The 23,030-nt window shown below is 34.4% G+C and overlaps 1 long non-coding RNA gene and 1 pseudogene across 1 annotated transcript; both read left to right on the forward strand.

The window, feature by feature from the left end:
• Positions 1-3,599: 3,599 nt before the first annotated feature.
• LOC131607578 (NAC domain-containing protein 37-like) lies at positions 3,600-17,707 on the forward strand (annotated as a pseudogene).
• A 92-nt stretch (positions 17,708-17,799) lies between these two features.
• On the forward strand, positions 17,800-19,533 carry LOC131607589 (uncharacterized). The gene is made up of 4 exons (XR_009285346.1): positions 17,800-17,885; positions 18,280-18,375; positions 18,485-18,534; positions 19,253-19,533. It is a non-coding gene; the product is annotated as an uncharacterized LOC131607589 (long non-coding RNA).
• Positions 19,534-23,030: the final 3,497 nt, after the last annotated feature.

Below are 23,030 nucleotides of genomic sequence, written 5' to 3' on the forward strand. Positions count from 1 at the left end.
AGTAGATTTAACCTCATTTAACGAAGGGCGTCTTAATAACTTGTCACTTAACCCCTTGATTTTTGAATAAAGGGAATAATTGAAATAATCATAGGTTTGATCTCCAGCAATCACTTTTTTATATGTTCAAAACTAATGTCACATACCTCTTGGTTTATAACCAACATCGAAGGACAAAATAATTTTTTTTAAATACTCATTACATTGTTTACACGGAATATCAATAAATCAATTTGTTTAGATACTATTGTGCACAAGTGTGAGTTGTTAGTCCCATATTGCTTGGAAAAGTGGAGGTTGAACACTTTATAAGTGAGGGGACCCATACACCTATCAACTTAAGATTTTGGGTGAATATGTGGTGCCTCTTTTACTTGTGTGTTGCTCTTGACCTAATGTGGATGCTCCTCATGATGACTCAATAGTGGTATTAGAGTCAGTGGTTCAATTAAGAGATTGAGTCCTTGTATCAAAAGTCTTCCAGACATTGTAGTAGTCAGGCGGCGCATGTCCCATTGAAGTGCCTGCAACGACATTACAAGTATTTGGATGAAAGAGCTTCCGCTTGAGGGGAGCTTAGTAGATGGATTCACACTTGAGGGGGAGATTGTTGTGCACAAATTTGAGTTTTTAGACTCATATTGTTTGAAAAAAAATGGAGGTTTAGCACTTTAGTGAGAGGACCTATACACTTATCACCATAAGGTTTAAGGTGAATATGTAGTGTCTATTTCACTTGTGTGTTTCTCTGGACTTAATGTGGATGCTCCTCATAATGACCCAACAGAAACTACATTGTTTACAAAGAATATTACATTGTTTAGACAAAATATTTTTTAAAAAAAATCTATAACAAATTTTGAGAAAAAATCTCAAATTCTCGTTTTATAAAAATCTTGAGAAAGATCAAACTTGCACTCCTCTTGTTTCATGCAGCTTTCATCCTTCAATATATCACCATTTAACAATATTGAATGAAATTTCTATGTCATTTACACATTTCGACCTACATCGTCAAAATAAATTGATATTTAATTTTTTAAAATTTAGTCTCAATATATTCCACCGACTACAGTTATTTGATTATACTTGTATCCACATATTGTAGATGTTAATAATTGTTTAAATTTAATTGTTCTAAATTAATGAAGCATGCATATTTAGTAGTGTCGTATACCAAATTAGTAGGTTAATTCTAACAAATCCTTCTAACATTAGTACCATTGACTTTTCTTCTATTATATAAATGGTGATAATGTCATTTCACTATCATAAATATCATACTAAATGAAGAAGTTCTTACAGTTTTATTGACTCAGAATGTTCATATCAAGGGGAACAAATCACCTAATAATATTATATTTATAGCCCTATCGGCATCGTTTTTGAAGGGATTCGTTTGACGGAAATTTTGTAAGCTTGTGTAATGTCAACCAACAACCAGGTGACATGGTGCAAACAAATTCTTTTTATTCAATTGCTATGCTAATGAGAAATAAAAGATTAAATATCAGTCAATGATACCCAATAAACGTATGTAAATTAGACCAACGTGGGATACGCAAGCCTATCTAAGGAATAAAAATAAAAAGCATGATTTTAGCACGACATGCAAATTGCAATGCGATGAACAAAACAAAAAGGAATATAAAACACCGATTGGAATATACAATAGCGTGTTGTTGCATTTTATCGAAATAATTTCAAGATCAATTCTGTTAATATTTACTTGATGTTTCATCTAGATAATTTGCACGCAATATGTATCCGCAACAACGTATATAAATTCAGTGGTAGATGACACAACACTTGTTTGTTTTTTCTATGCTATAGAGAGGCAAGTTACCAAATAAGAGTATTAAAGTAATATACAATCTAGCTATATATTTGGAGTACGATAAATTCATATGTTGTTGGTTTCCTTTTGTAACTTTCATTCTTGGCACCTAATGCCGTTACGTTGCTTTGAATAGCGGTTTTCTATTAGCCTTGTATTTGGGAGGAGCATCCCTTTTGCTCTATATCAATACCATTGCCTATTTAAAAAAATAAAAATAAATTCATATGTTGTATGCTAGTGAGATATCTCATAATGCGTTTGACTGCAATGAGATGTGATTCTTTGTAGTTTGCTTAAAAGCAGGTACAAAGACAAACAACAAACATGTTATTAGGACGAGATGTAGTAAGTGAAGAAGAGAATTGATAATACCTCGATACTTGTTTTCTTCAACTACTTTTCCTTCCCTGTCTTTATCCAGACTGCATGAAGTGCTCATTAGAGTTTGCTCACCATTACTAATAATATAAATTATGATAAAATTTTCACCTTTCCAAGAAAAAACTGAGGAATAAACCCTGGGTGGGCCACGTTTTAATTTTTTTTAAATACCATATTCCCTCGGTTGGTAGACATAACCGAGGAGAAAATTAACTTAGGAACACACACTTAATCCTAACAACTGTAGTTTATGTTTTTATTTCTTTTATAATGGTGTCATTCTTTTTATTTTATTTTTTATTTAGATATTAAGTCATCTATTCATTTGATTAGTCTACCAACCGAGGTAAATGATTACCTACTTTTTGTCTATAAAAGTTTTTGTTCATTTAGTTTTTCCCTAACCTAACTTATCTATTGCCGCTCCAAACTCGTTTACATCATTCTCTGATATGGATTGCAAGGCAGAAAATTCTTTTAAGATTTCTTAATAGTTAGGAAATATTTTCAAGAAGTGTGTTGTTGTTGTTACATTCATGCACTGAAGAAATTAATTTTACCAAACATTAACTGATCGTGTTTCTTCTCTTGCAATATATCTCACAGAATAACATTGTTTTTGTTTATTCCACCTCTATTAATTTATTTTTATATTTGTGAATTATTTCTCAATACTGTCAACATTGAGAAACATATTCATAATCATACCGAGAAGATTGTGCAACCAAAAAAGAAATTTGTGGATTGTTAGTTCACCATTTTTTTTTGGGTGTGCTATAGAAGTAATTCGGGTGGGCGAAAAATTGAGGGAAAAAGTTGTTATTTTTATTTTATTTTTTATTTAATTAATAAATAACTTATTACCTCGGTGTTTGATGTATTTCTAGCAAGTGTACTAAAAATGTGTTGCAAGCAATAAAAAAGATTTGTCTCTTAATGAAATATTGTATTTTAACAAAGCAGTCTAAACGGGTTTTGAAAGATAAAATTTAGGGTGCACAAATTGCTTGAGTTAACAGAAAAAGTAAACAAATAATAGAAAATATCAAATTAACACTACAAGAAATATGGCCTACGGCCACGCTAAATTCTTCCACAACTCAAAAACTGTGCCTACATATAAGCTTTGGCCGGCGTTTTCAAAACGTAGAAATATGTTTTGAAATATTAAACCCAGATTGTGAAACGGTGGCCTTTTCTAAAATTACCATGTTTATACCACGGTTAATAACCGCGGCTTATAAGTTTCATTTCAAACTATGGCCGAAGCCCATAATTTTATAGTCCGCCAAACTTTCCCTCTTTTATTTTCAGTTTCCCTCTTTTTTATTCTTTCTTTTCTAATTATTTTTTATTAAAATAAAATTGAGAAAGCAATTCCTAACACCGTTTCAGTTTCTCTCTTCTTTTACTCTCGTATCATCGCTTTCCTTCTCCTTCAGTTTCTCTCTTACCTTCTCCTTCAGTTTCAAACAAAAAACCTTCAGCCATCGCGCCGCCATGCCTCCAACGGCAGTCGCTGCGGCTATAAACACAAAAACCAACGCAGAGATGATGACTCTCCACAGCGGTGATGAAGAAGACGACGGTGGCGCCGCCGCACCTAGGTTCATTCTCCAATTCGTTTACATTTTTGAAATCCTCTCTCCCTTCTCCTTTTTAACCCGAGTGCGATTATTGCAGGAAATGGCTGGAAGGAGGCGAATCTGAAAGGGGTCGAGTGGAAATCATAACGGAGAATCTCCAAAAAATCAAGGATTCCGCGATGTGAAGAGCGAATCGAACGACAACAACCTTCAATCGGCGGAAGTGACGGTGATGAGCAGCGGTGGAAAGCTTTTCAGGTGAGCTCTTCTTCTTTCTTTTCGTTTTAGGGTTTATTCTCTCGGTCTGCAAAGACTATGAATGAACATGGATAGATTTTAGGTTTTTCTAGAAATTTTTGTCAAAAAGCTGCGCTGGAATGTTTGTGAATAGCTATAGGTTCTAAATTTAGGGTTTTTCTTCTATTCTTGTGTAAAAACTACGCTCTGAGTTTTTGTTCTGTGTAAAAGCATCGAAGAATTTGCAGAAAATAGATAGTGATGAAGGTTCTGCGGTTTTAAGATTCAAAGAATGGTGATGAAGATCTTGCAGAGGATAGGGAGTGTTTTCTTGGTGAGTTTCTCCCGATTGTTGAAGAATTAGAGTGATTTGCAAGTGAGTCCTCCTATTTTTTCTCTGTGATTCTTTGTGATTTACATTGTTTCTGATTATGCTTTCAGTTATATGTTCTGTTAAGCTCTTGTTGGCATTGGATGTGGGGTGAGAGTGTTGGAAACTGATATAGCAGCTGGGCAGAGAGTCATAGATAAGTCCATGTTAACTTGATTGGTATGTTTTTATGCTACTTTGTATACAATAAATCATAAGTCATCCTTGGATTTACATGTGAATGAAAAATATTATTTTACATTTTCATTTTGTGTAATTTTTTGTCATTCAACAGAATCATTGAGTCCAATAGTAATGAGAGCCCCAGTGCTTTCCTGGAAATTAACTCATTTACCTATGACACTGCTGCCACATGAGTGAAGTTTCTTTTTCCTTTGTGCTAACATGAAAAAGTGATCTTATTTTTATTGTCCCTGTTGTGTTTTAAAAGTTAAGGCTTGGTGTCCTTTGTACTCTTTCATTTCTAGGTTCGATTGACAAAGAAATTGGCTCTAACTCAACTCGTCGGAGTTGCACGTCGATACCGCGATTTATAAATAGGTCATTTAATATATGCTTTGCCAACCATTCAAAAGAGGTGCTATCCATTCACACACGAGCCTTTAATTTCTTTCTTGATCTTCTTTGACTTTTTCTGAAAACTAAAATAGCCATAGGTTCCTATGTAGCAATTATAATATAGCTAAAGTGTATTTAATGTCTGCATGTTGTTTTCAACTTTGCACATTTTCATATATAAATAAAACTAACAAACAACGTAGCTGAATCACGTTGAAGTTTGGTGGTTCTGAATTTTCTAGAAAACTGAGTGTGAATTGTGGTAGTTCAATTGAATGGGTTCTTCTGAAAGTGTATTAACAGTGTGGTGGTGAATTTGATACATAAATATTACAAGTAATTTTTATGATGGATTCTTCTGTCCCGCCTGGATTTCGGTTTCATCCGACCGACGGAGAGCTTGTTGGTTATTATCTTAGAAAGAAAGTAGATTCTCACAAGATTGATCTTGATGTTATCAAAGAAATCGATCTATATCGAATCGAACCATGGGATCTTCAAGGTATATATATAATTTAGTTAATTTTACACACCTTATATAGTGTTCATATACCTTATTTAGTAAATTTTACACACCTTATTTAGTAAATTTTACACACCTTTAGTAAATCTTCAAGGTTTTTGATCTTTGATTACAGAGAGGTGTAGAATTGGGAATGAGGAGCAACATGAATGGTATTTTTTAGTCACAAAGATAAGAAGTATCCGACGGGGACGAGGACGAACCGAGCTACAATGGTGGGGTTCTGGAAAGCAACAGGAAGAGATAAGTAAGTGTATGAAGAAACAAAGCTTATTGGAATGAGGAAGACACTTGTTTTCTATAAAGGAAGAGCTCCTAATGGACAGAAAACTGATTGGATCATGCATGAGTATAGGCTTGAAACTGTAGAAAATGCACCTCCACAGGTAAGTTTAATTAACTTAATTCTTAAACATGTTTCTATATAGTATACAATATATTATGTAGTTCATATACATACTATATATTTTGTGTTGAGTTTGAGGAGTTAATTAAAGTTTAAACTTGATTAGTGACTTTTAATGAGCATTGTTACTTTATGTTAATTAGTGTTAAAGAGTTTCAACTTCCAATAGTAATTCTTTCACACGATATGTCATTTTCTCATGTTATAGTTTAGTATAATTAAGCTCATGATTACTCCTCTAAACTCATTTTATAGTAACTTAATAATACTATAGTATGTAGAGAGCATAAGCTTTTTTTCTCAAAGAACATGTAAGAAACTTGTTATTTCAGTCTAAAAGAACAAGTAACTTCTTTTAAATAATAGTCACGACCGCGTAAAGTCTTTCGCGATTTCGGTCGAAACAGGTGTTGTGATACTAATTGCAGCTACTACGTGTAGCAACCTGCCCTAAAAATTAAGCTTATTAGAGTCGCCACCTATTCTGAAGGGCGAATAGGAAACCCTACGCAGTATAGAGATCAGGGTAAGATACTATATTCAGGTCGAGGGAAGGTGTTAGGCACCCTCAACCCTTTCGTAAAGGCTAACATCTCAAAGATAAAGGTTTATGGCAAAAGATAAAGAAAGATGACAGACAGTTAATAGAGTTGAAAGGCTAATTATATGAACATGATTAGAGTTTGGAAGAGGGGGACTCGCCTTGGTTATCCAAGTGCCTACGTATCTCCTTAGGGAGAATCAGAGTCAACGTAGTTCGGGGAACGGGTTGTACGCCCTTAGGATTAGAATTTTGCATTTGAAGGCTTTTTGAATGGCCTATCGTAGTTTTGAGTGAGGATGAAAATCCGTAGTTTGAAATTTGTGGTTTTGAAAGGTTTGAAAAGTTTTTTTGAGGTTTGGGCGTACAACCCTGATTTAATTTTGACCTATTAACCGCAACGATCAATAGATTCGATCGCCATAGTTAACAGATTTGAAGTTGTATCGTTACCAATTTTAATCAATTGGTTTGATTATTACTAATAACGAATTAGGATATTTTTTTAATAATTTTTAATAATTAGCTTGTATCATTACCCCTCGTAATCGATTAATTCGATTAAAAAGAATAACGAATTAGAATAATAAAAAGATTAATCATCGCGACTAATAAGATAGTCGAAACCATTTAATCAAATAGAAATTAATTATATTTTAATTAAATAACATTTTAATTAAAATTCATTATTGACCATAGCGATTAATTAATTTAATCGGAACGAACAACAAATTAGAATTCTTAACATAAATATTATATGTTAAATTATTTTAAAAATAATAATTATTATCATATAAATAAATATATTAAAAAGAATTAATTAAAACATATAATTAATTAAAACTAATTTAGGTTATTATGGTTATGATTCAGTGTGGCAGTTGGTGTGGTACATGGTATGGGGATCAAGGCTGGAGCGTTAGATTGAAGCTAGTGGCACTTGAGTGGTTAGATCTGGAGGGTATATGGTAAGTCCTACAGACGCGTGCACATGGGATCAGGAGTCTGAAAATTCAGAAAAATATATGTGTGGGCGTGGGGGATCGAACCCACACCCTTAAACTTTAACCAGCGTTCCCCAACCAAACCAGCTAGACACCATGTGTGTTATAGAAACGCACCCATCACTATGTATAAAACACATGAGCACCCAATCTACAAAACGCGCGCGTGAATTCAAATGGACCAGTAGCAGAGAGCCAGCTCATTGTCTTCTTCATGGAGCCTGCAAAAACCTGTGATATTTGCTACGAATTTACTACGAAAGCATTCGTAGCCTAAGGACCTGGAAAATAACGAATCCACCATGCTTGAATATAAATCTTTCGCACCTATCCAAAACAAACCGTCCAGACCATGCGAATCCAACTATGCCTCTAATTTAGCCTAATTTTGTCTCTACCAAAAAGCCCCAATTAAAACCCTAGGAACCTCACTCGGCCTCCAATGGCCGATTACGTTTTAGACACACAAACTTCGAATCATTAACCCAGAAACAATCATGGCATCAAGGCAAACCAGAATACCTGATCAAAACGCTAAGAGAATGCATACAACATGCTAATCGAATCAAAATTCAGAGTGACTTACTTGGGCTTGTATGGAGGTGTTCTGGGGGTGTTGAAGCAGCGTGAGTATCCAATCACCTTCAGAATCCCTCGAGGGAACTTTTGCAACCTTCAAATCCTGTTGAAATGCTTTGATTCCTTGAAACCGAATTAGAGTTTTTTATGAACTTTCAAGTTCTTGCAAGTGTGCCTCTGATCCAATCCTCCAACCCCTATTCCCTTGACTCATGTTCTATACTTATAGTGAAACAGAATTAGGTCAACCAAGAGAGCCCAAAGTCCTTGCATCCAATATTACCATATTTGAGAAAATTGATTCAAATCTTCAATGAAATCTTTCTATTTTGGCCAAGTCTTGTATCCATTTTTTTTCAATAAATATACCACGAAAATTATATGATATTGTGATATAAATGCTGATTGGAATTAATATTCATGCAACCTTTTTTCAAATATTTGATTTCCTTTGATTTATACAATTTTAAATCATTATTTAAATGAATAAAAATCATATAAATATCAAATAAAAATCTAAAGTTCGTGGCATATGGTTTTGGGCATGCTAATGACTTGTGGACCAAGTTTGCATCATAATACCATAGGCCCATTTGCAAAGTTTCTCAATTTGAACCTTCTTTTTCCACATTTTGCCTCCAAAAATCACCCAACTTTGATCAATCATATCTCACTCAATTTTTAAGCTATGAGAGAGTTCTAGTACTTTTTGGAAACCTCAAGATGTCCTCTACAAGCCACTTTGGAACATATTTTTCATTTGGAGCTTTTATCTTGATCATATCCTCTTTGACAAAAAACTGCTTTTGAAGGATGCATGAAAATGACCTGTAATCTTTTGCATCATACCTCTCAAATGAAGCATTTCTAGACCTGGCTTGTGAGAGGCAAAGTTGTAGAGAATCCAATTTCCTTTAAAATAGGCTTTGAGTGGGGCATTTTTGAAGTTCCATGTGAAAGTTATGCCCAGTCAAAGTTGGGTTGACTTTCTCCTAAGAAACCCTAATTTGAACCTTTTTATATTTGTTCATCTCTGAGTTTCTATTAATGGAATCATGATCAATCCTTGATCAAATGATGGCTATACTTCACATACTTGATGTTGACCAAAATTGGGAGGCTTTGACTATGCTCCGATTATGATTGACTTTTAGGTCAAACCAGTTGACTGTGGATCATCTGGACTTTTGAATGAGTAATCTTTGGGACTGAATCTTGAACTTTGAATCATTGTAAATGGAATATAGAAGGCAAATTTTGGGGTATGACAGCTGCCCCTGTTCAATCTTCTTGAACCTAAAGAGGTAGAAGATGATTGGACACTGAAATGCCCTGAAATTTGCTTGCGTAGGGAAGGAGTTCTGTGGGAGATGGGCTTATAGATGCCACCTATTTGTTTGACAAGGTGCTTGTCCGGAGCATATGCTTTTCAGACCTGGATCATTTGATTGTATCTGAGGAGAGAGGAAGTAATGTCTTACATAAGACCACCTGAAGAGGTTCCTGAATAGGGTATATTAAAGGATGATGCGAAGAAGCTTAGGCTTTGAAAAAAGCTTAGGAAGAATGTCTTGGAGAAGACTAACTGAGGAGTTCTTTAAGAACTAAGTGTGTCTTAGAGAAGATTGGATAAGCATTTTAAGGAGGCTACCTATAAAGGCATGATATGTCTTAAATAAGACTCACCTAGAAAGGCTCCTAAAAAGATATGAAACGTCTTAAACAGGACTACCTAGACAGGTTATGGTACGTCTTAACCAGGACTCACTTGGAAAGGCTCTTAGATAGGATACGGGATATCTTAAACAAGACTTACCTAGAGAGGTTCCTATAAAGGGAACGATACGTTTTAAACAAAACTATCTAGAAAGATTCCAATAAAGGGAACGATATGTTTTAAACAAAACTACCTATAAAGGTTCCTATAAAGGATATGGCATGTTTTAAACAAAACTACCTATAAAGGACATGAAACGTTTTAAACAAAACTACCTAGAAAGGTTCCTATAAAGGACATGAAACGTTTTAAACAAAATTACCTATAAAGGTTCCTATAAAGGATATGGCATGTTTTAAACAAAACTACCTATAAAGGTTCCTATAAAAGACACGATATGTTTTAAACAAAACTACCTCGAAAGGTTCCAATAATGGTCGTGAGACGTTTTAAACAAAACTACCTAGAAATGTTCCTATAAAGGCTATGAAATATTTTAAACAAAACTACCTAGAAAGGTTCCTATAAAGGTCGTGGAACGTTTTAAACAGAACTACCTAGAAAGGTTCCTATAAAGGCTATGAAATATTTTAAACAAAACTACCTAGAAAGGTTCCTATAAAGGGAATGATATGTTTTAAACAAAACTACCTAGAAAGGTTCCTATAAAGAACATGAAATGTTTTAAACAAAACTACCTAGAAAAGTTCCTATAAAGGACATGAAACGTTTTAAACAAAACTACCTAGAAAGGTTCCTATAGAGGACATGAAACGTTTTAAACAAAACTGCCTAGAAAGGTTCCTATAAAGGATATGATACGTTTTAAACAAAACTACCTAGAAAGGTTTAGGATATGTCTTAAACAAGACTGTTTGGAAAGGTTAGGATAATTGTCTTGGACAAGACTACCTGGAGAGGTGAGAAATTCTTAGATTGCTTCTGGATTGTCTTTGAAGAAAGACTTGGAATGAGGTATTAGAATTGTATATGTTGAGATTGAATCGTTGATACGATCGTATTTGCGCTTGTAATGTGATGATAACATCCTTTTTGATTATGAAGTGACCTGAAAAGGCAGTGTTAGTTTTATGCAATGTTATGATGCATGTGTCATGTAATGAGATTCTCAAAATAAATGAGAATTATGCGTATATGCCGATCCCACACTGTGGGACGTAAATAGTACAGGCATGGGAAGATCAATTATGCAACAATGCTCCTTGTGTGATATTAGTGTGACTTCCCGAATATCAGAAGTTTTGAGACATGCCCCTTTATCTGAAGGAGGGACCTTTAGAGAGAACTCGAGTTTCACCATGTCTTGTCTGATATGCCTTGCCCCAGTGTTTGAATTCTTGAAAGATATGCCCCTAGTCAATAGGATCCTTGATTGTATGCCTCTGTTTTAGGAAAAACCTCTGAACGTGGTTTCCCCATTCAAGGGTCTTTATCAGGAATGATTGCCTTTGATTAGACCAATTCCGAGGTCTCCTTGATGCTAAGTGTTGATTTGAATGTGAAGCAGATACTTTTCAGAATGAGTTGTGACGGACAGTGATTTGCTGAGTACTCAGAATGAGATGATGTCTTTTTTATAAGATTACCTGAAGAGGTCCTTGGAAAGAATGGGAAATTGTTTTAAACAAGACTGTGCTTCTCTTTTTTTTTTATAAAAAAAAAAGATCAGAGGGACCTGTTTGTAAAGAGGGTCAAAAGGATTCCTATAGAGGATGGAGACTGTTTTAAGGAATGTGGGGTTTTAAACAAAACTTAGGGCAAAAACATCTTGAAGAAGATCACCCTAGAAAGGATGGTGAACCGTCTTAGAAAAGACTCTGTACTTTAAACAAAGTTTGACAAGGTTCTTGAAAGCATAAGAGAAGTTTGAATATGTCTTAAAAGACTAACTGGAAAAAGTTAAGAGATGTCTTACAGAAGACTACCTAGAAAAGGTTCTTGGAAAGGAATATGTCTTAGAGAAGACTGTCTGAAAGGGTTTGAAAATAGAAAGGATAAGAAGATGGGTCTTTAAAAGACTATCTGAAAAAGGCTCCTAGAAAGGGTAAAAAGTATTTGAACAGGTCTTAAAGAAGACTATATGGACAGATTGAGAAGTATCCTACAAAGGTTCCTGGAAAGGATGTGAGAGTGGTACTAATGCCATCTGATACTGAGTGACCTTTGCAACATGCCCCCAGGTAATGGGCTTGCCCCATGGGCTATTCAGCGTCTTTGAGAGATTCTATGGATCTTGATTAGATTTGCCCCATGTAAATGGTATAATGACGGGTTATGCCCCGCGTACACCTTAGCTATCTCAGTCATGTGTAAGAGATGTTTCTTCTTTTGATGAGCTTCTAAAGCTACTTTGTCAGTTAGTGGGATTTTTAGCCATTAGCCATGCCCCATGCAACTTCTCCCTGATGTTTAAACATCTGAATCCACATAGACAAGTGTACTTTGTAATGAAATTCATAAGATGCGAATGCATATGTCTGTCTTGAAAGTTTAAAAACATTTTTGAGTAAAACAAAGTTTTTTTTTTGTAAGAAAGTGATATCAACTCAGGAGTTATAGTAGACCTTAAGGAGTCGGGATACCTTTAGTAACGATATGCTTTCGAACTAACTATGCTTCACTTAGGACTTTTAAGGGTTGTAACGTGGCCTGGTTCACGGTTTAAAGAAACAAAAGATAGAGGCTCAAAGTTTATTTGTACCCATCCCAATCTTCGTGATGTTCTCCAGTCCTACGCTCAGTTGACTATGCGTTTAGTCTCCAAAAGAATTAGGGAATTATGACATTGACATGATGGTTCAAAAACCAAAGGTTTATCTGCAAAGGCAGTCATTCTCCTTTTTTGTAATATCTTCCTTTTGTCGAGGATATGTGGTGACCTCTTTTCGACTTTGTTATCCCTAACTTTTGCCTGAACTGTTCATTTTAAAACTACAGTCAACGGGATGCCCCAATTTTGCCTAAGTCTCCTTAATAGGTTTTGACTTAGCAGGCCCTTGCATTGCTTTCTTTTTTTTTGCGGACATTGACTGCCGGACTTAATGATGACGGAGATTCATCGGTGATTATGTTCAAAGGAACAACTTGGAATAATTAAGTTAACTGAGCAGCTACCCTATCCCCGGTTATGTATTAAGGGTTTTATTTTATATGAAGGAAAACTCCTACTTCTTTAGGCCCAAAAGGGTTGACAAGGGATTAACATCCTTATATCTCCATTATTTGGGAATCGAAACAATGCCTGTACATCGTCAACACGGTCTGTTCGAAAGCGTAATGTATGAAATCGTGGCATCGTTTTCGTCATTCTCCCTCTAAAGGCGCATGACTTTAACGAGAGTTGAATATCACAAAGAAGAAAACCAAGTAAAAACACAGTTTTAAATATAGTGAGAACACTAGGAATAAATCAAGACAAACGTAAGCAATACATTAATGATTATTGTGAAGTACATAGCATATGTCGTAAGACTAATGTTTAAACAAACGGAAAGAAATTGCGAATGAAAAAAAAACTAATGATCTAAGAAATCCTTCTTCTAGCCACCTATGGCACTGGACTTGTGAGGATCTTCGAACTCAATGAGCCCTTCTTCAATCAAAGCTTGGATCTTGTGCTTCAACGGCCCACAATCCTCTGTATCATGACCAGGACTATCTGAATGATAAGCGCACCTAGCATGATGCTTGTACCCAGGAGCGGGGTTAGCTGGAGCTGAGTATGGGGGTAGCAGAGTTACCAAGTTCTGACTGAGCAGACGTTGCAAAGCTTGAGACAGTGGCATGTACAACGGGGTGAATGATCGTTTTGGCTTGGACCTCCAGGTGCGCTGGCCACCCTGTTGCTTTTGCTGATCCATTGATCTCTTCTGCTGAAATCTTGTTGGATAATATGGTCGGGATATTAGGTTATCCTTCCCAATGGTCCCTTGTTCTGGAGATAGAAGAGGAATCTTCTCTTAATGTCATGAAAATGATGTGTATGCCATGCATGATATGTATGATATCTTTTTTTCTTTTTCTTTTTTTTGAATAAAATATGATGCAAGAATGCCCCTGATGTATGATGAATGGAAAAAGAAATAATAAAAAAAATGATCAACACATATATATACATATAGCACATAATCACATAAGTCCATAGGTTCGACGTAGCGGCTCTTGGGAGCCAACCTTTTTATAGGGGGGTTCTAGAAGGTCTCATGGGGTCGTTCGTAGCCTCTGAGACTTTTTGTCTCTTCGGATTTTAGAACAACTCATTTTATCCATGAGGTTCGAATTTTTGGGGTAGGTTCTCAGAGAGATCAGCCAAGTATCCAGTCCTGCCCTCAACAAAGTCAAGCCTCGTTTTGGACATTTCCGAATACTCAACCCACTCCGAGTGGAGTTATCAATGAGACTCGTAGGCGATTCATGTCCCCTATTGATCTCAAAGTTAACTCCCACACTTAGGGTTTTAACATTACATAATATGTCAGCAGTGCATATAAAAATATGACAATTAGGCAATTAAATATAAATATATTAATATAAACAATTAAATATAAACATATTATAAACAATTAAATATTTTTTAGATAAAAAACAAATAAACAAAATTTTTTTTAAAAAAAATAAAAAAATAATTACAAACCCTAAAAAAGGCGAATTAGCCAAACCCTAAAAAGTTGTCAAACCTAAACCCTGCCAAAACCTAAAACCTATAGGAGCATAGTATTCACCATTTAAGTTATCCCCAGCAGAGTCGCCAGCTGTAGCAACCTGCCCTAAAAATTAAGCTTATTAGAGTCGCCACCTATTCTGAAGGGCGAATAGGAAACCCTACGCAGTATAGAGATCAGGGTAAGATACTATATTCAGGTCGAGGGAAGGTGTTAGGCACCCTCAACCCTTTCCTAAAGGCTAACATCTCAAAGATAAAGGTTTATGGCAAAAGATAAAGAAAGATGACAGACAGTTAATAGAGTTGAAAGGCTAATTATATGAACATGATTAGAGTTTGGAAGAGGGGGACTCGCCTTGGTTATCCAAGTGCCTACGTATCTCCTTAGGGAGAATCAGAGTCAACGTAGTTCGGGGAACGGGTTGTACGCCCTTAGGATTAGAATTTTGCATTTGAAGGCTTTTTGAATGGCCTATCGTAGTTTTGAGTGAGGATGAAAATCCGTAGTTTGAAATTTGTGGTTTTGAAAGGTTTGAAAAGTGTTTTTGAGGTTTGGGCGTACAACCCTGATTTAATTTTGACCTATTAACCGCAACGATCAATAGATTCGATCGCCATAGTTAACAGATTTGAAGTTGTATCGTTACCAATTTTAATCAATTGGTTTGATTATTACTAATAACGAATTAGGATATTTTTTTAATAATTTTTAATAATTAGCTTGTATCATTACCCCTCGTAATCGATTAATTCGATTAAAAAGAATAACGAATTAGAATAATAAAAAGATTAATCATCGCGACTAATAAGATAGTCGAAACCATTTAATCAAATAGAAATTAATTATATTTTAATTAAATAACATTTTAATTAAAATTCATTATTGACCATAGCGATTAATTAATTTAATCGGAACGAACAACAAATTAGAATTCTTAACATAAATATTATATGTTAAATTATTTTAAAAATAATAATTATTATCATATAAATAAATATATTAAAAAGAATTAATTAAAACATATAATTAATTAAAACTAATTTAGGTTATTAAGGTTATGATTCAGTGTGGCAGTTGGTGTGGTACATGGTATGGGGATCAAGGCTGGAGCGTTAGATTGAAGCTAGTGGCACTTGAGTGGTTAGATCTGGAGGGTATATGGTAAGTCCTACAGACGCGTGCACATGGGATCAGGAGTCTGAAAATTCAGAAAAATATATGTGTGGGCGTGGGGGATCGAACCCACACCCTTAAACTTTAACCAGCGTTCCCCAACCAAACCAGCTAGACACCATGTGTGTTATAGAAACGCACCCATCACTATGTATAAAACACATGAGCACCCAATCTACAAAACGCGCGCGTGAATTCAAATGGACCAGTAGCAGAGAGCCAGCTCATTGTCTTCTTCATGGAGCCTGCAAAAACCTGTGATATTTGCTACGAATTTACTACGAAAGCATGCGTAGCCTAAGGACCTGGAAAATAACGAATCCACCATGCTTGAATATAAATCTTTCGCACCTATCCAAAACAAACCGTCCAGACCATGCGAATCCAACTATGCCTCTAATTTAGCCTAATTTTGTCTCTACCAAAAAGCCCCAATTAAAACCCTAGGAACCTCACTCGGCCTCCAATGGCCGATTACGTTTTAGACACACAAACTTCGAATCATTAACCCAGAAACAATCATGGCATCAAGGCAAACCAGAATACCTGATCAAAACGCTAAGAGAATGCATACAACATGCTAATCGAATCAAAATTCAGAGTGACTTACTTGGGCTTGTATGGAGGTGTTCTGGGGGTGTTGAAGCAGCGTGAGTATCCAATCACCTTCAGAATCCCTCGAGGGAACTTTTGCAACCTTCAAATCCTGTTGAAATGCTTTGATTCCTTGAAACCGAATTAGAGTTTTTTATGAACTTTCAAGTTCTTGCAAGTGTGCCTCTGATCCAATCCTCCAACCCCTATTCCCTTGACTCATGTTCTATACTTATAGTGAAACAGAATTAGGTCAACCAAGAGAGCCCAAAGTCCTTGCATCCAATATTACCATATTTGAGAAAATTGATTCAAATCTTCAATGAAATCTTTCTATTTTGGCCAAGTCTTGTATCCATTTTTTTTCAATAAATATACCACGAAAATTATATGATATTGTGATATAAATGCTGATTGGAATTAATATTTATGCAACCTTTTTTCAAATATTTGATTTCCTTTTATTTATACAATTTTAAATCATTATTTAAATGAATAAAAATCATATAAATAACAAATAAAAATCTAAAATTCGTGGCATATGGTTTTGGGCATGCTAATGACTTGTGGACCAAGTTTGCATCATAATACCATAGGCCCATTTGCAAAGTTTCTCAATTTGAACCTTCTTTTTCCACATTTTGCCTCCAAAAATCACCCAACTTTGATCAATCATATCTCACTCAATTTTTAAGCTATGAGAGAGTTCTAGTACTTTTTGGAAACCTCAAGATGTCCTCTACAAGCCACTTTGGAACATATTTTTCATTTGGAGCTTTTATCTTGATTATATCCTCTTTGACAAAAAACTGCTTTTGAAGGATGCATGAAAATGACCTGTAATCTCTTGCATCATACCTCTCAAATGAAGCATTTCTAGCCCTGGCTTGTGATAGGCAAAGTTGTAGAGAATCCAATTTCCTTTAAAATAGGCTTTGAGTGGGGCATTTTTGAAGTTCCATGTGAAAGTTATGCCCAGTCAAAGTTGGGTTGACTTTCTCCTAAGAAACCCTAATTTGAACCTTTTTGTATTTGTTCATCTCTGAGTTTTTATTAATGGAATCATGATCAATCCTTGATCAAATGATGGCTATACTTCACATACTTGATGTTGACCAAAATTGGGAGGCTTTGACTATGCTCTGATTATGATTGACTTTTAGGTCAAACCAATTGACTGTGGATCATCTGGACTTTTGAATGAGTAATCTTTGGGACTGAATCTTGAACTTTGAATCATTGTAAATGGAATATGGAAGGAAAATTTTGGGGTATGACACTACGATGTGAATCAACATAATTTGTACTTAATCATAAAAACGGTAAATGATGGTATTTATATTAGTCGATTAATTAATTCAATTAATCACTATAATATGCTGATTGAATCAAGTTTTGTTCTGTAGTTACTGTGAGTGAAGTAGATGCATTGTATGAACTCTATTTGAAGTTAAGCAATTCAATTATTCAAGATGGTCTTATACACAAGGTGAGTTTAGTGTTTTAGTTTAAGATTAAATATCCTTAATTAATTAAGCTGCTTAATACTAACCGATCTTTTTGATAACTTATTTGATTTGTATCAGTTGTAAGGAAGGCACGCTGATATTTAAAGTAAGTAGATTTGGTGCTGGCTACTATATAGGTTGTGATCAACATCCGAGCTGCAAGTGAGTATTATACTATATATTTGGTTTGTGGGATCTATGTTATAGCCTAATTGTTGTGATTTTCATACAATAGTGAACTCATATGCTACTTTAGACACTTGGAAGAATGGTGATCAGCTATGTTTCCTCAATGCTAAAAAACCATAGTTACTATACAGTTTGATTCTTATGATAAAAGAAACCATTTGACCTAAAATAGTTAAAGGGGACACTAGCACAAGCTTTTCATTTAAGTAGAAGTAAAAATGTAAGATTATCAAGAACGTTAGTTATAGCTTTTATTGGTGTGAAAATTTGAAGCCAAACTTATTCTTCAGGTAGCTACTAGTGTAAAATAAAGAGATTCTATTTCAATATTTAATTTTCATGTTTCTGACATTTCATTAATTTACAGGCATACACGCAAACTGTGAATTTATCAACATCTTCGTATTATGTACCTAGTAATAGTTCCATCAGTTACCTCAATTATGGTGCTGCAGTTAGTGAGGTGAGCTTGTTTCTTTTGTAAATGTAAAATCAAATGGAATTTTCTTAAATTCATTATAACTTCTCTACATTGTTATTGTTTAAAGTACTTGTATGATATTGCTTATTAGATTGGTGTCCTAGGATGCACGAGGAGTCCGATTGTTCAATTAAATGCGAGGTACTTTGTTTTCTCTCTTCGTTTTAGACATGTATTGCACATTTAATAACAGTGCTTTTTATTGTTTTATTGCTGCTTTGGGAAGTCTTTAAAGTTTGAATGCAATATAAGCAGTGCATTCTGTCTTTCTGATGATTCTGAGTGTGATGTTTCACGTGTTGAGGGTGATTGCTTATTTGAAGTTTGATGTTGTGGTAATGAGTGTAGATTAGATGGAAGTTGTTCTAATATTTACAGATATAGAGGTCTAGAAAAACTATATTCGTAACTGCTAAAAGCCTTCAGATTGAAATGGTTTATCACTATAAATGATTTAAGTAGAAAGCTAAATTTGTGTTAGTACTATGATGCACTCGTCACCGGTAGCTGTAAGATTCCATGGACTCAATTTAATAGTTAGGCACCGCCATTTTAAATTGCCACCTGGCTTACCTAATTTCTTTGGTTAATTAATGTTTGAGACACTAGTAACATGGTGCAACAATTACACAGCAGCAAGTTCAACAAGTTTATTTTAAAATTCTTCAATGTTCTACATATTACCTCCTCCATATGCATACCTATTTGATATACTTTTGTGGCTGCTTTCTTATTGTGGCTGCTTTCTTATTGTGTCTACACCTATATTTAGATATGTTGTAAAATGCCGCACTTACCTTTGCTCCAGACTCGAAAGTAGTAAATAATTTTCATTTTCTTTGCAATTCTGGTACATTAGATGAAGAAGATTGTGATAAGGATATGGTAGAAGCTTGTGATCACGAAGATGTTGCTTCTGGTTGTCCTGAAGATGTGGAAGAAGGTTGTCCTGAAGATGTGGAAGAAGAACAAGGAGATGATCAAGAAGAATATTAAGAAGTTGTGTTTTATATTATCTAGCTAGCTAGTTGTTATTTTGGGATGACTGTTTGAGAGAAACTTGTGTTTAATTTAGCTCTTGTTTTGAATCCCATGGTTGTTTTGAATTTGGGATGACATCAAAACTTAGTATCCAACTATTATTAGTGTCACTACAAAAAAAAACTTACTTTTGACCTTAATGTTAATTTGCTTGTAATTAATTAGATTCTAATCATCAATATTATTGTTAATTTCATATTGATCAATATATATATATATATATATATATATATATATATATATATATATATATATATATATATATATATATATATATATATATATATATATATAAAAAATGACATATTTATGTAATGATACAGAAATAAACCATGGCTAAATAAATGGGTTTAGAAAGCATAACATATAACAACGGTTTTAAATAGGTGGTCATAACCAAACCGTGGCTATATCTTGAACTAATACTGTGTTGTAAACGTTAAAATGAAACCGTGGCTTTACCATATAGCCACAGTTTTACAGTCATGGCAAATACAAACCGCAGCCTTAATCAAGCTATCTAAACCGTGGCCTAAAAAAGCCACGGTTGTAAAAAAGGCGTGGTCTATACCAAAAAACCGTGGACTTTACTTTAGGCCACGGCCGCATACTCCACAGTTGGATTTCCGTGGCCAAACCGTGGCCTCAGCGTTACGCCACGGTTATTTTGCATATAGCCTCGATTTTCTGGGCGTGGCAGGAGACCTTTTTTTCTGCAGTGTAACAAGCGGTTGAGTTTTATTTGAATCCCCTAAGTGTCACTGCTGATGACTATATTTATGTGCTTTCAATTAATTTCACATGACAATGATTTAGAATTGTTTATCACTAAATCAATTACAAAGATGAACAATTACTCTAGATCAGGCGTATAGGGTTAGGAGCAATAATTCCTACAATCATAGGTTCAATCTATGTGCTCATCAACACATAAAAAGTAATACACAAAAGATCGTAATTGAATAAACATGCAATATTAATTTAAGCAAATAATACATAAGCAAATCATATATCCCGACAGATCAGACAAATGTTCATCTTCTAAAACCTAATCAAAAGGAAATTAGATACTTATTGTAGCAGAACTCATACAATAGATAAAGAAATAATACATGAAATTCTATAAAAGAATAGGTTTTTGAATAATGAAACCCTTCGTTCCAGAGCTCCAATGTGTTTTTTAGCCGTTAAAATTACTTGAAAATTCGCATCTGAATGTTTCTTCCAATCAAAAGTTGTCAAGATATTTTTTTATTGTGTTAGAATTTGGAAGAAATTGTGCCACAATGTCTTTATATCGTGCCACGATGTGCATGAAATCTTACAGCGTGTCACGGTGCTTTTATGTCGTGGCACGATGAGTTGTTTTCTTGTTTTTTTTTGCACTAAATTGCAACAAATTTTCCGGTAGCTATGTCATGTTTTGCTCCTATTTTCTTCCTTTTTCTTCTTTTATCTTATTTCTACATTTCTTTTTAATTTCCTTACAAAACTAAAAAAGTTTAAGCTCAAATTACATCAAAACATCAACTAATGGTGAATAAAATTATATGATGACAGAAAGTCATCACAACCTCTGAATTGCGATGTTCCTTGTCTTCGATGAACTCGCTAGTAAACTAAAAAATTCAACAAAAATAGCATGCTTAGCCTTGCCAATGACATCAATATTCTTTTTCTTCTAATTATCACTTGTGTTCCCTACTTTAATCTAGATAATTACAAAAAGTTCTTGCAACGGTCCCATGTACTCAACCAGTCTCTCATATCACCTTAATTTTCACTCAACTTAAACATGTTGATCACATTCAACATACAAAAGCGGTTTACCATAACTTTGCAAAATTTCTAACAAAATAATCAAACTTATATCTGAATATACATTTTCGAGGTCTTTTAAGGATGTAACGTGGCTTATGTCAGGGTAGGATAATTTTAGAATAGTAGGCTTAAATTTTTGGAGTTAGGTACCTGTTTTGCTTATTTCACTGTGTTCCTTTCATAACAACTCTTTACCTGATCAACTAAGTACTAGAGAATACAAATTTGTCGGTCCTTTTTAATCACATATTTTTTTGAAGAATCTAATTTAACTTTATTATTTTCTATAATTTTTTATATTAATAAATTTCTCTAGCACCATAACCCAAAACTTAAATGTTGCTAACTTCCAAGAGCAACCCCAAACTTGTTCTTATACAGTAGACAAGGAAACTAAACTTTCTACCTAACTCCAAAGAGGGTGGAACAAGGGTTGTTCATCTAAGACTAATTGTACTAATACTATTGAGAAGTGGATTTCCTTTATTGGATTGGAATCCCCCATACATAGGTGAGGTTTTACCGAACTGGGTTACCAATTCTCTGTGTTCTTTTTTGCTTTATGATTGATCATCTTGTTTTCTATTATCTGTCAAATTCTGATTTAAGATGTTGAACACTTTGACTTAGACATCTGGTCTAACATCTGTCCCCTTAGAATAGAATTTCAAAGCATAAACGGTTACTCTCTTGAATCTTAAGATCGCAAGCACGACCCTAACAAACACACGTTGAGCATGAACGATATTGTTACCAATTATCGGCGTGTTCCCATCACGTAACAACATAGAGATTAATTGGCATACAAAAGACAATAAAGAAAATGCATGAGGTTATAACACTTATAGGCTTACCCATCCAACACTGTGTGTGAGGTCCCCTTCAGCAAGCATGTGAAATCCAAGAGAGGAAGGTGTATTTTGGAGCTGCATCATGCAATATTCCTGGTTCTATACTTTTTCTCTATACTTCAAAATCTGAAAAATACACGAAAATTTAGATGATATAATAATGTAATCAATCATGTCATATGCACACTACTACGAATAATACATTTCATGACAAGACTTTCACCTCAACCAGAAAAAACCGATGTATTATGCCAAGGCGCGCCATGTTTTGTTTTTTTTATAAAAATAAAAACAACATAATCCCTCAGTTTATGATAAAACCGTGGGGAAAAATATATCAAGACACACTTTGAATCCCAACTGTTGTAGTTTATGTTTTTATTTGTGTATAAGTGAATACTAAATGATCTATATCCCTTCGGTTTCCTTAAAAACCGAGGGATAACATAATCAGATTTTACTATAAAAGCACTCGTTAAACAAATTTTACCCTAATCCGAACTTATATGTTGCCGCCCCAAACTAGTACAAATCATTCTTTAGGATAACTTTCAAGACAAAAAGATCTTCAATGTTCTTCATCCTTGAACAAACTATTTTTTCTGTCTTTGAAATCTATCTCACATAATGGTGTTGATGTTGTATTTTTGGAACAACTCTCCTATTGAAAAATGTTGGAAAAGTTCCCTATGATGGACTACAATTGTAGAAAACCATTCCTGCTTCCAGGTTAAACAAACAAGGTTGTTCAACCTTTGAAAAGATATATGCAACAATATTTGAAATTGCAACGATGATGATAAATCGGGATTTTTATAATATTTTGTGTAAACAATGTAATGTTTTTTAAAAAATAGATATTATTCACCTCATTTTTATTCTAAAATCAAGGGGCTTACTTATTTTATTTTATTTTTTATTTAA

Source organism: Vicia villosa, linkage group LG1 (assembly GCF_029867415.1).
Source record: "Vicia villosa cultivar HV-30 ecotype Madison, WI linkage group LG1, Vvil1.0, whole genome shotgun sequence".
In the NCBI taxonomy this organism is placed as follows: domain Eukaryota; kingdom Viridiplantae; phylum Streptophyta; class Magnoliopsida; order Fabales; family Fabaceae; genus Vicia; species Vicia villosa.